Here is an 18,268-nt window from a genome sequence, read left to right on the forward strand (position 1 = left end):
CAGAAGTAGTAAACGTTCTGGTTTAGAAGAAACTAGTAACAAAAATTGAATAGACCCACTTGAAAAAAAGTTCCATTCTTACCATTGCTTTGTGTCAGAAGATAATTGAATGCAATCGATGATTTTTGTCTTCAGCTGTTGGTGAGTCAGCTTCTCTAGGTGGGCTTCAAGCAATAATCACAGATAGGATTCAGGGTTTATACTCTTCTGTGTTGACATGACTTTATTTTATTTTTTGGGAGGAGAAAACTAACCCAAGATTAATGAAAAGTTTTGATACCATGAAGTATATATATAGAGTATATATAAAGAGACAAAAGAGATAGGACTATGTGTATATTAAGGAACTGAAGTAGATTAACATACTGATGTTTTATTAAAATCTATGTAATGTTTTGAAGGAGGGCAAATCTCCTTCCCAGTGAGAACTTGCACAAGCAGTGCTATTTGTAAACAAAATTTGCTTAATTCATCTTTATCACTGAAAACTTTTCAGATTTCTTTTCAAGGCATAGCTTAATGATCTTTTATAATTTGTTTCCCACATTAAATCCCTATTGGTAGTTTCACTACATTTCCTTATGAAATATGAAACTCTTTAAAATTTAATGGTGAATTAATATTAATTTAATCAAGTATGTTAATATTAAAACTATTAATATTTCATTTTCTACATGGCCATGCAGGCTTTTGAAAACTGATCCAGTGTTTTCTGACAAACTGCTCTGTTATACAAAGGCTATTTTGAAGTCTCTTTGCTCACATGGCTCCTGAGTGGTCGCTGCGTATTTTAATTCAGCCTCTGCTGAATGCAGATGAGATGCAGGACACAGGGAAGCTACAGAAAGTTTACCAAGTCTGATAGAGTCTGTCATTCCCATGTGCCTGGCTAGGATGTGCTTAAAAAGGGCCCCGCATGGTTTTGCAGGTTAATCTCTGTTTGCAGCAGGATTTGACTAGAATCAGAGCTGGCACGCTTTGGCTCCTGCGGGCTGTCGCTGACAAGGGGCTGCGAGGAGATGGACTGCCACCGGCTGGCTCTAAATGAGCCAGTTGCATGGAGCTGATAAAACCACAGATTTACTGAAGTAGACAGGTCTGTGCTAGAACGAGCTCCTGTCCCTATTGAAACCCTGCCTGTCACTTCCATCACTCATCTCCTGTTGCCGGCACTGGCTGAATGCAGTGGGGACATGAGGGATGTCTGGCTGTGGTGCCCTACTGCCCCTGGCACCAGGTACCTGCCTGGCCCATCTTGCTCTAGGAAATGATGAGAATGTTAATGTGGGACTGTACTCTCCAAGGGGGCACTTGCCTCCTCCTGTGCCTTAGTGGAGCATTGTTCTTGGGCTGACTGTGCTTTTCTGGCACTTGGAGCTGTCTCCTGGGCAAGAAGATGTCCAGGCAGAGCTTGAAGACTCCCAGTCCATTGTAAGAGCTGGATATCTCACTGGGTTCTTCCTATGAACCTGGGAATCTTGCAGTAGTTCTGAATTGCTTGTTATAATGAAGTAAAATAGATGGCAGCATCCCACACTTTTTACTGAAAGAAGGGGCATTCCTCAAGAGCTACTGATGTCACAGAGATGTGAGTGAGGAAAGAGGCAGACGGATTTGGTGTTTGGTAGGAAAAAACTTGGTTGGATGGAAGATGAGAAACTGTCCAGACAAAACAAAGCTCAGAGCATCTTGGATTTGTCTGTGCTCAGTACCAGAGTGGAAGGCCATAGGACAGCCTTATGGGTGCCCTGGAGCCATCTAGAGCTGCTCACATCTGGTGTTCAGCAAAAAGATACGAGAGGTTGTTGCTAGAGAGCTGGCTTGGAACAAGTAAAAGGAAAAAATGGGCTCTCCGTATTTGGAGAGCAGGATGATATCTGTGTTAATGGTGGAATGGCAGCCATGAAATGCAGAATTTATGGTTACTCTCAGCAGAAACAGTATGTGGCAGGCCAGGTGAAATATCAGCTGATTGCTGGTGTAGTGGGTCACCTGTAGGTGTGTTCGTTCTTATGGAATTCAGCTCTTCCACCTCTATTTTTAACCCATATGTAGCTGTTGCTTTAAGTGCTAGTCAGAATGCTATAATAATACACCAAAGAAGCAATTGAGTAATGAATCTTGATGTAGTAAGGAAAACTCCAAGTAGATCTTTTTCTTAAAGCAAAATTGGAAACTTCAGTTTCCTTTTCTTCACATTTAGGAATCAAAATCCTTGGGGATACATATAAAATAATGAGAAATTGGGCAAATGCATTCAAAATAGCTTTGACTCTAGAAGCAGACTGGCAGGCAGATGTACTGTCCTGGAACAGAAGTAGTACACTGAATCATGCAAGGAACATAAAGTTAGCTCAGGCATTAATTAAGCACGGTCATCCTAAAAGAGGAATTCATGCTTCATCTTGGCAAGCTGCCCATAAGAAAAAGATAGATCTGTCACTGTCTTGCGGACTGCAGTAATTAAGCTTTGAAATACTTCCCAGACTAAAACAAGGATAGCTGAGATGAAGCAAAGGGACATTCAAACATCCCTTATGAACTGACATAACTCTTTCACTTCAGACTGACATGCTTTACCACTTTTTTCCCTATAAGTTTTTTTTGCAAAATGTAAAGGAAGAACGGAAATTAGAAAATAATTACTGAAACTTATTATTTTTAATTGAAGCTGAGAGGCTAGCAAACAATCACATGGAGTAGTCAGATCATTCTATGTCTAGATAGTGGAAAAGGTAGGAAATTAAATTTTATATCTCAGAGTAGTAAGGAAAAAGGTTATCTGTCTGGAGGTTTTGTTCTTTTCTGTCTGTGAAGATGTTCTATGGATGTTAATTGGATCCAAACATCTGAAGACTTCAAGGATTTTAAATTTATTTCCAAATCCTGTCTGTCGGCTCAGATCCAAACCTGTGAGTTCTGGAGGAGAAAGATCTCCATCAGTGCTTCAGTCGAACTGCTTTAAGGTTTGGATTAGCGAGTAAATACAAAACAAAAGGTCAAGTTGATTGCACATGCCTGTGACTTAAATAGGATAAATGCATTGTATGGGTGTGCAGTCTCCAATTATAATTTTGGATAATGTGCTATCTTTTTATATATATGAGCTCACACGACCTATTTTCCAGTCAGAAAGCTCAGTCTCATTATAAGGATGCGAGGTTTTCAGGGACCTGAGATCAACCTTTTTGTAGTGTCCTATTATTCTGTGCTGTATTTCTGGTGTAATCCAATACTCGTTTCAGAAAAGTCTGCCCTCTGGCACAGTCCTTCCACTGTCATAAGAGTTTATTTTTCTGTGATCTCAGTGGTATTTAACAATAAGGTCTGAACTGCATGTTTAGTGGAAGCTGTGGGAACATGGATGTCAAGTCCATTAATCATGGATTAAAAAAAAAAATCTCTCGGCTGGACTGTCAGCCAAGGATTAGCTGTGCCCCCACTGCAGAACCTATTCAAACAACCCACCGATTAGGTCAGCTTGTCCTTCTGCTCAGAGATTTTTTTATTTTTTTTTTTTTTAACAGAAACTGGCAGCTACAGCTATAATCCTTACAGTACTCGAAGTTGTGTATAGATATGCGATTGGAAGACCATAGGCTGCTCCTGTAGACTGTTTAGTTCCTCGATGTCAGGTTGACACAATTGCATAAAATCAATACAGAGCGGTGTGTTCTGAGAAGCAGATAAATGCATGAGTTGGAATGTTTTCAGGAGTGTTTTGATATTGGCTTAAAAGCATGTTGCTGTAATGCAGCAATTAATTTTTAGTCTTTCTTATTTGGAAAGTAAACGTTAATTATATATGCTCATCAGAAGATAATTATTATCATTTTTTCTAAATATCATTATATATTGGAAAGATCAAGTTTTGATGTGATGATATATCTAGTTACAAACATGCATGAGATGTACACAAGGAGATCAAGCATGTTCTGCAGGCATTTTGGCTGGTTCCACTGCTGTGAACTGGTGGCTAATGAGCATGAGCAGAAACCCCTTTGGTTGTGTCTGGTGAATTACCACTGTCTTTTGAGTGAAGTGCTGATGATTTGTGGTGGGCAAGGTGGGGTGAGGTTTTACTATTTACCTGGTTCAAGATGGCTAAAAACATCTCAGTGCTCAGTTGTGGCAGAAAGTTTTATTTTCCTCCACTGCAGCTCTCAGTGTGGCTGTTCTGCCTGGTTAACAATACAGCTCCAGAATTCTACTACTTGTGAAGTGATTTCAAATTATTTCACTACTAAATGCTCAGACTGTTGGATTTCTGGTTTTCTGGATTTATTGTGAATTCTCAGAACCATTTGGCCCCATCCATTTTCATTTGCAGAATTACCTGTAGTGTGGAAATAAGTGTTAATTGTTTCTCTAGCCACTGTTGTCACCTCTAGCCAAATCAGGAGCTTAAATCTGTGCCTTATAATCAATGCTGCTATGGTGTGTTCCAGTGAGATGTTCCTCTGGCACCTTCATTGGGCTGTGCTCCGACCTCAGTTTGCAGGCTGAGCAGGTGGGGATGTTCTCACCCTACACTGGGCTCAACAGCGTTCTCTCACTGGCAGGCACCTGCCTGGGCTTCAGGGGCTTTGGGCGCCCATCTTGAGCCATATGGCATGCATTGCTTTGTGTCTAGGCCTGGCAGGTTCCGTCCCCTTCGCCACCTCCAACTCTGCAGGAATTTAATCTTGCTGCTGCTGAGAGTGGGCTGCTTGCTCCCAGCCTTGGCTTGGGATCTGGCCCTGGACCTGGCTGGCAGTGGCATGGGAGGTGTGCCCAAGGAGCTGGCTCTGTGCTGGCTTTTGGATGCACATCGAGAAGGGCTTCAGCTTGAGCTCATCCTTGTGGTATGAAATGTTTGTAAGGTGTGCTCTTGGGTTCGTAGTTTGACACATTAAAATTTATATTTAAAATTTAATTATGTATATTAAAAGGTTGAGGCAGAGGAAGAAAATGTAAAATGGGAATTGAAATTAAATGTCAAACAAAGGTTTTAGGCTTTAGGGTCTGCAGAATTTGATGCACATAGAATATAGCTTTAAAATGTATAGCAGCCTTAATGAGTTCTCAATATACCCGTGCTTCTGAAGCTCTTGAGAAAGCAGACTATTTTTTTTTTTTTATAATGAATACTAGGCCAAACAGAGCAAGTTCTGAGATTTGATATTTTTCAAAGAACCATATATATAGTAAAATGATGACAATGGAACTTGTTTATTAAACTAATGCAGTGATTTTATCACTTCATTCTCGGTATCTTGGTACCTGATATGAGACGGCTGGGGTTGCCATGGTGACTGAACACACTGTTCCTTTCATTTGACCTAAAGTTCAAGCCCCGCTGTTGCAGTAGAAATGCCAAGAACACCTTCACTTTTATTAAAAACAAAACTATCAAATACATGCAAAGAGAAAAATGGGTGAGAAGAAAAGACAATCTGCTATTACACTGTGAAGCCAAAAAGGAAAAGAGCCTGTTTTCAATGACAGGACTAAGGAATAAATAACTGTTAGAATGCATGCTTTTATATTGTGTTTTGTCCTCAAATTTAACTGCACTTGAGTTGATTTTCCACATCACCGTTGTATTTGTTATTCAGTGTAGAAGTGGCTATCCTCTATACGTTTGCCCTTATTCATTTGCTTTTAGAACCTGTTGGCTTATTCTGACCTGCCCAGCTTCACGTGCTGACCTACTGCTGAGGCAGGAAGTGGTGGAGAGGTCAGAGGGGACTCCAATCAGAGTCTGGCCAGAGGAGAGCTTTTGCCAGCTGCTGTCTGGGGACTTGTGTGCTTTTTCCATCTGGCTAAGTCACTCCACATGACTTGGGGTCAGTGAATTTTTTTGAGGCTCTGATCCACATTCAAATAAAGCCTGTTTAGTTTTGGATAGAGCCATGAAAATAAAGAAATTCTGGATATTTCTGGAGAAGCTGCCCTCTCCCAAAGCCAGCTGGCATTGGTGAGCTGGGATCAGCTCCTGGAGTGAGGAGATAGCTACTAGTGTATGGAAAATGATGGAATACTTAATACTTACTGCACTTTCTTTTTCAACTAAAAAAGTATAATAGTTACAGGCTGTTTAATGCAATAAATCAATAAGCAAAAATGAGAAGAAGAACCATCTCAGAACATACTCTGAAAATGTGAGTGGTAGGTCGGTGGAGTTTGAAAACATGCCAAGCTGAAGGAAGCATCAATGTTACTGTCATTTTTAGAGATTACTGAGGAAAAAATAAACCTATGATGTAGTAGAAAGGGAAAACACTTGGGCCTTCCTACCTTCGCTTACTTTTTTAATAGCCTAATCATCCCTTTCTAAAAGTGAGCCACAGATCTCATCTGAAAGGCGCTACCATTTCTCTCGTATGTATTCAACTATTAGAGACAATTATATTCATATCCATTGTATAGAGTGGATTTGTTTTAACCCAGTGATGTCACGTAAACCATAAACTTTCCCGGGGTAAAACAATCAGCTGGGGTTTGGACCTGGCAGATACTATTGCCCTTAGTAATAGCATGCTACATGGTTGGTAGGACTAATCCACCATTAAAAAGCATCCAAATAATGAAACAAGAATTCAGAATATTTCAATCTGTTTTTATAGGAAATACTGTCTGGTTCTAATTTGGATTTTTATTATTTAATTTTATTTTTGTTTTTGTAATATTGGTATTTTGGCCAAAAGGAATAGCAGGACTTCTGTGTTTAGGATGTTTTCAATTAAGTTTTTATTGACTTTAGTTCTTCTTCTATCCTGTATGTGTAAAGGTGGCAGAGATGTCTGTGACATCCAATAATAGCACTCCGTTCAATATAGTACATGCAAAAAAAATTAGAATATTGTCATATTCCAGAAGCATGAAAAGGGCATATCTGTCAAGATATATTTCATATTAACCATCCATTCTTGTTAAAGGTGATCCAGGTTATAGTATGTTGAGCGTAAGTATGTTTTAGTAACCTGCTTAGGTAAGTAACTAGTGGAAGAGCTTTATAAAAGTAATGACATTAACTAGGCAAGTTATTCCTAATAAATGTGAACTTTAAAACTTTTCCTTTCTCAGCTCAACTCTTCTGGAGCAAGCAGGGAGGGTGCATCTAACTGAGTTTTCATGGCTTCACTGTGAAATCAGGAAAAACTTTATTTCAACCTAGTTTTAACTCCAGTCACTGTGTTAGCTTGTATGAAGATTGTCTTGGTACCATGAGCACAAATAAATTTTGGAGTGCACAGCAAATACTTTGCAGTGTGCCAGCATTCTATACTTCTCTATTAATGGCAAAATTCAATTATTCTTTAAAATGCTCCTTCACAACTCTTAATTATTTTCATTGATATGATGTAAGCCAGAGGTGCCAGTTCAATGTGCGCATGAAAGTGCTCCAGTAGCTCCTTGAGCTCCTTGGGGTGGTGTTGACTGTCAGGAGGGGTGAAGTAGGATTACCAGAAATGTGTCAGTTCTTTCATTTCATTCTCATCAAGCTATCTGATCACTCAGTGTGCTGACAGCATAGCAGGTGATGGACTGGAATAAAAAAATTCTGAACCAGTTGGAAACACCTTTCTTGTTTTCTCTATATATGGGTCAGGCCCCACTGCAGCCAGCTTCTGACCCCAGCTGTGGAAGCAGCATGCGCACTGGAGCCTTTTGAAAGGGGAGAGAGCAGGGATTTAATTGAGGAGGGTGATCCCTGCTACAGCTCTTGATTATCAGCGTCCATTGTGTTCCTGTCCTAAAAATAACGAGTAATAGGATGGTGCAGTAGCAGTGGCACATCAGCTGGTGGGTAGCATATTGGACAGGAGTTTCTCTCTGAGCACCATTGTTCATCTTTTCATTGAAATGTGCTTTATTAAGGAATATATTGCAATTTGCTTTCAGCGTTGAAGATCCTCTTAAAGTCTAGAGAAGCCACTATAAGTTGTGCTGGGAACTTTAGTATAGCTGTTAGAGTCAGTGGCAGCTGTCAGCCTCACAGTTCAGGAACTTTTTTGATGGTGAACAAACCTTGAAAGCATTCTGTGTGCACAGCTCAAAATATTAACTCTGCTCCTAGGAAAGTGTAGACGAGGCCAATGAAGTTGCCAGCTGTCATTTTATCTTAGTGTGCATTTATTTATTTATTTTTTAAGTTACCCTGTTGTCATCACGCAACTGTAGTGGTGGGTGGAATGGTGGCTCATTTTAGCTACTGATTGGTGTCAGGGCTGCATCTGGAGTTTTAAAGCAGTCCTGGTGCTGACGGAAAGATTTTACCCATCACAACAACCTGACATCCTTTTAAACAAGGCTTGTATTTTCTGTCATGTCACATCTGTGAGAACAAATCCTAGTTTATTGTATCACAATTAGGCAGGTGTACTATATCCATTAAATTACCTTTTTAAGATCTTCCATGAGAGTGATGTGGAATTTTTGCTCTTAAGACTATTTAAAGAAAATGCTTCCCTTATTACTGACAGCATTTGCATTTTCTGTGTCTCAAGCCTCAAGATGAGATTTCTGTAATAAAAATTGAAGGTTAGAGGTTTGGGGAAATGAAGGAAATACTAAAATAACAATGTTATAATGGTAGAGAAGTTAAAAAGCTTTCATTCTTAAGGAAATAGGCTGAGATGATGGTCCTGTTAGTGTCTTAACTTCTTAAGTGTCTAGCCAATTTAGCCAAATTTGATGGATGGAGAGAGATCTCAAAGGTGCTGAGTTTCTACAAGTTTTGTAAGAATAAGAGTCTGGAGGGAAGAGAGAGATGCATTTGTACCCCTGCTGTGGGAAGAGCTGCAGGGTGAGCTTGGATAATTATTAGACCTCAGAGGGCTGGCAGAGAGAACTGCCAAGACCAGAGCTGGAGAAATTTTCCCTGACCTTGCTCTGTTATTCATCATCTCTAGGGAATATCCCAACCCAATAGAAGGAGAAGTAGAGAAATGAGGTAGCATGGAAAATGCTTTCATTTGGGGAAAAGATGTCTGGTAAGGGGAGAGGACGCTATAAGCCAATCCCAAATTCAGAAACACCATGTTAGACTTTAAATATCGGTGATGCGTCAATTTTGGAACAATGCTTTGTTTCTGTTCCTTATCTCCATTGGGTCAGATTGGGCAGCACTGAGAAAATTTCCCTGTGATGGGAAATTTTTCTGTGGGATTCCTTGCACTGTAAGTCATGGTGCTCTGTGTAGCAGTGCTGGAAGCTCTAGGGCTGCGCTGCCCGTCTCTGCCACTGCCTCCAGTGCTGTGTCTCCAAGGAGCTGAATTCAGTCACAGAAGCTGGTAAGGAAAGTTCAGCTTTCCACTGATGTGTGGAAACCTGTCAGGTAGTGTGCTATGCTATTCTTAATTTTTCTCTCTTGCTTTTTTTAAAAACAAAACAAAACAATGGAATGGCTTCCACAGTACATCCCATAAGTTTTGGCTCCTTAATGGATCCCCATGTAATTTTGATACACACCCTCTTGTGTTTGGCAACTGTAAAACAACAGCTATAGCTTTCACTGTAGCAGCTTTCCTTCAAAATCTGTTCCATAAATTGGCGTGTTAAAGGTCTTCAAATATTTCCTTATTGTTACAGGCTTCCAAGGCACCACCCTGAATTGTTTACTATACTTCTGCTCTTTCTTACTTTCTTTAAAGAGTGTATATTTTTTTTATTAGGTCTTGTTCCTTAAGCACAGAGTCACAGTACGAGGCTTGTTACAAATTTAATGGAGTTTCCTGTCACTTAATCTTGTACATGGGCCACGGTTCTTCAGGAATCTCTGAGACTTAATGTTATTTAAGAAGTGCCTCCTGCTTCTTCTCTAATTAATTGCAATCAGAAAGGCTAGTTGGTGGACACATGGTGTCGCAGCTTCTGTGAAATACTGCCTGATGGCTATAAACATTGCCATATGTTCTCTGTGAAATATTGCCATAATCACTGGCAACAGGAGCAGCTGATAGGAGGTGAAGGATTAGTTCTTCTCCTTTTTCTGCTTTACGTTCAAAATCTGTGAACCTTTTGATCACCTTGGTGGCTTTTTAGTTGCTGCAGTTGCAGCGGATTTATCATCTCTACAAATATTGTTTCAATGAATTTTTATACTTCTGTCTTTCAGTTACAACTGCCAGCAGTGGCTTTGCATACTATGTCCACTTACTAACACCACTAGGTAATCAAAGGAGGCAGTTAATTTAAACATATTTATTATGAATTAAGCAGATATTTTGTTATAAAGCTAAACAGTTAAATTAATAAGAACTCTCAAACTTGACTGCCAATGAAATATAGTTTCTTATCTAATTAGGAAGCTTCTGCTCTTCTCATTGTAACATAGAAGGGTAATTTTCAGGCTGAACTCTTAATCAATGCTTTTGACTGTAAAAGTAGAACCTTCAAAGCTGTGATCTTAATGTTGGTTTATTTTGGCCTATCATTACAAAGGGGATATACTGCTGCAGCTTGTAGCAACATCTAACAGCATTAATGAGTAAGTTTATTTCCATTGTTTATACAACTTCTATAGCAGTAGTCCAGTAAGGAATAATATCTTGCAGTGAAACAGCACATTTCAGATTGTTCATCAGTGTTTCCAAAAGGCTGTCTTTTGTATATTTTGCCTCTGACATTAAGTTTTTAACACTTTGGCCTCCATTACAAGGCGGCCATTCATTAGAAGCAGCAATCCTCCAATTACTACAACACAGCTAGAAGCCTCAAAAGATTGTTTCCACAATAAATGTGATTCAATAAGAGAAAGGCAGTGCATTAAGCATATAAGCGTTTTTTTCTTCTCTGGTTAGAAGCATAGGGCTCTCATGGAGGTAAGAAAACAGAATTGATTCTGCTCCTTTTATTAGAATTGGTTTCTCTTAAGCATTGCTTTTCTGCCTCAAATTACTAATTCTAATAGGGTGCTTGGCTAGCTCTGAGAAAAATTTTGTTTTATTAAAGCAACAAATGGTTTTACATGCCTTTCTATACTTGGGGAGTTGTGGGCTATTGAAGCAAGTTTTGTCTCACACGCACAGCTCAAGCTATTAAACTGTACACAGGTGATTGATCTCTTTAATAAAACCCTGTTCTTTAGTAAAGAGAGAGTGATAAAGATAAACAAATGTACTTGTTTGTCCAGTGCTTTGGAGATTACGATAACATGAAGACATCAAGAATGCCATTTTAATGAATAAGGTAGATGAAACACATCAATTTGGACTTCATTTTAGGCATGCCTGGAAACCAATATGCTTTAAGTTAATTTGATTCACGCTTTTCATTCGTTTGTAACACCATGTGCATTTTAACAGAGAACGTTTCATACTTAAGCAAAGGCAAGACCTGGCAGGTAGAAGACTGTCACTTTCTGCGTGAGCATTGAGTGATGACTTTGTGAACCTGCTCTCATGTGGCACCAGCCCTGACGTGTGTCAATGGACATACATCACAAGCACTCTTGAAGGGGGCTGACTGCAGAGTTGGGTGTGGGAATGGATAGTGAGCTGCCCTGGAATTACAGAGCAACGCAGATTGCTGCAGTGCCATTGCCAAAATGCTCCGCTGTGCATGTGCTGGGTCTGACTGTTCATAGTGATGCTTCTCAGGAATAACTCTGATGTCAATAATTTCAATAGTTAGTTTTTTTTTTTTTTTTAAATAGATAACTGTGAGAGAAGAATCAAGCCCTTGTTTCTTTTGCTGTTTGCGAAAAAGCATTCTTTCCATGGCAACCTCTGTTTCCATGGTACATGCTGTATTGCCCTTCCAAGAAGCTTTATTAAGGGACACGTATACACACACATGCTGTCATGTGAATGTGGTCCCATTTTATAGCACTATAAAGGAAAACTACAGTAAATAGTCTTTTTTTAAAAGTTGTGTTTTTTCTTTATTCAGTGTGATGAAGGATTATTGCTGCCACTGCTTGGCAGTGTCATGGGAATGCAATAAATTGTGATTCTTTCTGCTATTGTTAGAGGTATATTCTTCAAACTGCTGTATTTACCGGTACATTAAGATCATTGTTTTCTAAACCCTCTTTGGGTGGAAGTTAGCATGTGAATCTCCTTCTATTATTTGAAAAATTACTATATAATAAAGATTTCTTTCATTGTTAACTTCAATGTGGGAAATAAGAGACCTTGTTTTCAAAAATTACCCTGAAAGATTCCCTGAAAGGAAATCAGAACAAATCATTTTCTTTGCAGAAGGAAGGAGACTTTGTCCTCTGAGCTTGTAAAGGTAGGATAGTTCTTTCCAGAAACCTTCGCGATGTTTATTTGGCCACAGCAGTTGTAATTAGTAAAGTAATTTGAGTTCATATGAAAAAAATATTACACGGAAATGTTTGAAGAGAGAGTCTTGAGGGTTCGTCACATGAAAGAAGGAATGTAGCTAAAAGCAGTTCTGATTGCTGGTGAGACTAGGAACGTTGTAGTAAGGTTATGAAATGTCAGGGGCTTATTTTGAGCATCAACGTGTTACCTTCAAAGTTCACTTTATTAGTCAGTAGTAGACTGAGAGTTGTATACAAATTAGAGGCTTTCATTTTGCTTTCAGATGTGATCATTCTACTTTCATCAGGAACAGAGCCCCTTAGCAGTGGCTTCATTAAAACTCTCAGTGAGATTTACACTTCCAGATTAACTTCTTAAAATACAATTGATAGTGTCATTTCTATGAACAGTTTATTTCCTTCCACATTATGTCCAAACAACTCTGGACTGATGTTTGTGGGAGTGCTGGAAAACACGGAAAGAGTAAGGTAAAATTTCTATTTTTAAATTGCTGAATGCATCCATTGCTGCACACTCTGCTGTAAGATTGCAACAGCGTGATGCACAAATCATAGAATAGCTCAGGTTGGAGCAGACACTGAAGACTACTGAGCTCCACCCACCAGATCAGGCTGCCCAGGGCACCATCCAACCTGGCCTTGAACACCTCCAGGGATGGGATATACACAGCTTTTCTGGGCAGACTATGCCAGGGTCTCGCCACTCTCTGAGTAAAGAACTTTTTTCGTACTATTTAACCTAAATTTCCCCTCTTTTAGTAGAAAGCCCTTGTTGTATCACTATTACACTGTGAAAACAGTCACTCCCTACAGCTAAACAAGCCCAGCTCCCTCAGCCTTTTTCATGGGGAGATGCTCCTGCCCCCACTGAGCCATGGAAGTTGACGATAATGCCCTTAACCATGAAGCTGTGCTAAATTTTCTTTCTGGTTTTATGGAGCCTAGGTTGACTGCCCTAAGTAGATTTTACCAACAGCTCCAGCCTAAGCCTAGGTTGAATGACCTGGAAGCTCTGTCAGGATTTACACAGATGTTGACACTCATTTCTGTGTGGACTCTAACATTTGTGCAGACAAATGTCCTGCTCTCTCCAGTCCCTTTTGGCAGGTGGGAGTCTGTCGGGAGTAGAAGCTCTGCATCCATGTCCTGCTGTTCTCCTATCCTGTGCAGGTGGAAAAGGCAGGTGCTTAGGCCAAGCCTCCCATGACCCTGTGCATCCACCTTGCTGTTCCCTGTTGCTTATTGTGATCTCTTAAAGTCTGAACTGTGGAGGTTGAAAGATAAGAAACAGATCTCCTGTCTACATTTTTTGTAGTCATATAAAATAGAATATGCTCATGCATTGAAGTAAACTTTCACTGGGTAGTTGCAATGTTCCTGAGGACTATAACTACATCCCTGTGCACTGTAATCAAGTAATGTGTGCAGACAGTGAGCTCAGAGCAGAGTGCAGCTGGTGGGCAGGGGGATGGCTGGAGCCTCCTCACTGCTGCCTTCCTGAGGAGAAGCCCAAATCCTGCCAGGCGGATTGCCTCCTGGGCAGCTGGCTGTGTGCTTTGCAGCAGAAGCATTATGACATCTTTCATAATGATCGGTATGTCTTACATCAGATGTTGATAACTAGAGACTTATCGCACGTACAGAAATTCAAATGTTGGAAATTCTTATAGCCTTGGTCTGTTGAGAGCCCTTGAGTGAAATTTTAATATTGAAGTTTAAAATCAATAGACTGCACTCTAGTTATTTTTCAGATGTCAGTTGTATGTTTAATATGGTATATTTGTATCATGGGCTCTCATTGCTGTAAATCTGAGCTCACTTTCTTGAATAAAAGAAGAGAGGCAATTGAATTTGAAAGATACTTTATGCAACAGAAAAGCAATTTGGTTTCTGGTTATCAAAGGGTAAGAAGCAAACTAACAATTGAATGCTCACATTTATAACTCTTCAGCTGCTGGTTTGCCCCATGCCTCACAAGAGCTCTGGTTTTGGTCCCACTTCCTCCCTGTGCCAGGGATCCTCCCACTGCCCTGTGAGGGCTGACCCCTGCCTGATGTGGCGGCTCTGGCTGTGCTCACAGAGCATCAGAGCTGCCCGTGGTCATATTGGAGCCCAGGAATGCGAATGTGGCTGGATTTGGCACAGATGCTGCATATGCCTGCAGTACTTTAGCACCTTAGACTGTGCAGTTTTAGGAGACTTGAGAAAAGAGTTAAAGTTACGTGGAAGTGGTGGTTGAGACTGAAGTTGTTTGCCGATCTGGGTTTCTGTGCAGTGGTGTAACTTAGCTGTGGGTGATGACAGTAGGAGCCGGATGTGCAGACCTTTGTAGAGGTCCGGAATAACCGGAGAGGCAGTTCAAGAGGGACCAATCTGAGAGGGAAAATTGTCAGCAACATAGTTTCACCCAGACAGTGGTCTAGAACAGAGGAAGGTACATTTTGCTTAAGAACTTGAGAATTTTCTATCTGTCCTTTACACGTGATGTGGTAGTTCTGGGTGTTTTGAGAGACAGTCTCCAATAAAGATGTCTTAAGCTGAGTGGAAGGCAAAGGCTGTGGTTGGAGCCTGGTTATGCTCATGGTGATAGCCAAGGGGTGCTGTGAATGTCAAATTTTAAACTCTTTTGCTGTAACATTGACTTTTGTTTAGAAGTTTTCTGCTTTGTCACTTTGATTCTGCAAGAGTTTGATCCCTGTTTTAATCTGAAGAAAATATATTTATTTCCATTGGATGATTACTGTTTAGTTAAAGCGGTAAATATGGCGATCACATACTTCTTTGTGCAGCCACTTTACACAACACTCTAAATTCAAGCTTATCTTATTTTGGGTTGTTCAGTTAGTGGAATTGAACCTGTGCAAATACAATGTTTAATTTGTTTTTGGTCTTTGGAGGCGAATAATAGAAGGTTTCATACATCATTTTCAAAACTCTTAATAGGTTTTAGAAACTACTGGAAGTAAAATAAAACGAAACCTGTAAAAAATAAAACTTTGTGTCTAAGAGAAAATTTGAAATTGAGATCCACAAAGTTAATGCAACCTGCATACGTACAGTTTAAGTAGTCTGCATAGTGAGATTTCAGTGATAAGTTTAATTTGATGGTTCTGTGCATTTCACTGTGATATCATTGCTTCTTTCCAATCTTTATTTTAAAGGATTCTAGAAAAATGCAGGTGCAACACTATGTGCTAAATGTTATAAAAGTAACTGATTTATCTAGTTATAATATTTAACATTTTTTGTTAGTATATGAATGTATCCAAACCGTTTTTATGTCAGAGGGCTCTCAGTGTGGATCTGTATTAAACCATGGAGCTATCATATACAAACGGTGGTGCTGTATGAGACAAGTACAGAGATGCAAGTTAGAGTTTCCTAAACAATATTTACTAGCATTGTCTAAGCTTACAGCTCTAAACTAGTTAACAGGACACATTCCTTCAGTGGCAAAGGTTTGGGGTATTTTTCAAAGAAAATGAATGCACTTTGCTTATCAATGTTAGTTACAAATAGAACTACAATTTCATGTAATAGCTATAAACCATTACTCTAATGGTTTGACAAATATCTGTGAGGATAGACTGCAATATTTCATCTGAGAAGGGGTTGAATATTAAATAAATGTAACCTTCCATTGGGTCCTTCTTTAACCTTGTACTGGCTTTGGAAAGTGAATTTAAGAGTTTGAAAGCATTTTAGATTAAATGTTAGGGGAGAGGTCAGCAAGACCTAGACAGCAGATTAGCAGTTGGGGCTCATAATAACAATCCTTTCCCTCTTCCTGTTATCTCTTCACATCATTGCAGAGTGCTGAATTTAACTTGAATCAGGTGTATGGTTGACTTGTGCTGATTTTCTAATAGTTATGGCTATGAACAATGAATGATGTCTTTTCCTTTCTCTCCAATTTTTCTGCACATGTTATGTGTGGAATTGGAATTTCCCCATTAACTCAGTAAACTGAACTCCTGAGTTTAGTCCTTCAGGCCAGTATCTCAGAGAGAATGTTCCCAAGTCATGACGTATTTTTCTTCAAAATCCAGAAATGATGAGTTCTTTCTAATGTTTAACATGATAAGCTGTTAATGCACCAAAACAGGGGGCTTTAAACCGTTTGAAGAATCTTTCTCAAACCAGAGGAAATACTTCCTATTATTTCTTCTTATTGAAAAATATTTTGATGTTAGTTGGTGGCAGTTGGAGGGGATGAGATATTGCCAATGTGAAATATATTTGCTCCATTATGAAAAGAAGAAATGAACTGTTGACTGCAGTAGAAGTTTTATTTATTTTGTTTCTTTTTTAACTGTAATGATGTAGTGTGGAAACATTTGCATGCACATGCAGAGAGACTTTAGAATAATTCCTGGTCATTTCAGTAACAGCAATAGCAAAACAGCTATTGGCATGACAAGACCTTTACTTACAGGGGGAAAAATAGAAATATTAGAAGCTGCATATAATATCTGATTTTGTTCTATATTTTTATTTTCTGACAAGAGAAAGTTATTTAGAAAGGATTTGATTTTTCAGATTGTAATTATTGTAAAGACAGCTGAGAAAAAGGCAATTTGTCTGTCTTAGAAAAATGATGATTATCAACTGCCATACAGAAAACTTACAAATGTTTTGAAGTTGTTCAGGTGTCTTTCTTACAAGCAAAGTTCAATTAGTAATGAGATAAACCAAACTGATGAGCAAATCTCTACCACTGAAACAAAATTGCTACCTTCTAAAACCTTTGTTTTTCCACTCTTCTGATATGTTGCAGCACCTGGCTTGCACCTGTGATATCTCTTATAAGCTAGTTGATACCCAGAATGATAATACCTTTAATGATAGATTAAAAACAGACTGAATGTTCAGACAACATACAAATTATTCTCTGTCTCTGGGTGAAAGATGTGTATCTATAGGAAAGCATGAAGATTTTCTCTCTGAACTTCCCTGTAACTAGAAGGCAGCCAGCTTGTTCTACAGTTGTATCAGCAGGCAAACCAGCATGGTTCTGGTGCCTAGGTGTTTCGGTGTGTTTTTGTTCTGCATCTGAGCCAAAAGCCAATCTTTTGTAAGAAATGAAAGTAATAGTGAGTCACTCACAGATGTCTCAAGCACAATTAGAAGCTAAATGTCTTCCTATGGCAGCAATAATAACATAGTATTAAGAGGTGTAGGCCATCAACCCAGTCAAATGAAATTAAAAAGTAATCACACACTTTTTTTTTTTTTTTTGCTTAAGTATCATTCATTACTTTGCAGATGTACCCATGATGGGCTAAATGCTCTCTTGCAGCCATAATATTCTGGTCTCAGCAAGAAGTGCCTAATTTAATGGTTGGTAGATGTTTGGTAAGGAGATAGAATACAGATAAGGTTGCATTTAAGAAGTGATGAATCCGAATATTGTGATCAAGTCTGGTTTCAGATAGCCTGACCTTGAAAATTCCATGTTTTGCTTTCTTTGCTCTTCTGGGCTACTTAATTTCATTTAACTTCCCCTGTAAGTGAGATAGCTCTGTTGAGCTTTTCTGTGTGAGTGTCTTCCAATTTGCTGTGAAGAAGGCAACATGAATCTTTTCAAGGTGGAGCCTGATAAGACTGCACAGATATTGCAGAGGGGTCCCAATTCCTCTCTGGCAGATGATATGCAGCTGAAGATGTAAGTCTTGGGGAAGGAAGCAGCTGTTGGAGAAGAACAAACTGGCCTCTCTGGTGCAGCTGTCTTTGTGTCATAGTGTCATCTTGCAGTGAGGTGCATTTACAGTAGGAGCAACCTCAGGGACAGCAAAGCCAGGAGATGCAGTGGGAATGTTTGATGTACTTCTGAAAATGGCTGCAAGGTGGAAGAAGGCAATGTAAGAATTAGGAGTGTCCTATCAGAAGCAACTGCATTGCATTTAAATATAAAGTATGAAGAGATAGGCAAAACTTAAGGCCTGAAATACCAGATGAGAGTTTTTTTGGTGTGAAATTATAACTTCAAAG

At 39.3% G+C, this 18,268-nt stretch overlaps 1 long non-coding RNA gene across 1 annotated transcript in view; it reads left to right on the forward strand.

The window, feature by feature from the left end:
• Positions 1–18,268, forward strand: part of LOC125694114 (uncharacterized) — a 63,472-nt gene that overhangs the window by 25,513 nt on the left and 19,691 nt on the right. The window lies entirely within an intron of this gene.

Source organism: Lagopus muta, chromosome 5, assembly GCF_023343835.1.
Source record: "Lagopus muta isolate bLagMut1 chromosome 5, bLagMut1 primary, whole genome shotgun sequence".
NCBI classification, from domain to species: Eukaryota; Metazoa; Chordata; class Aves; order Galliformes; family Phasianidae; genus Lagopus; species Lagopus muta.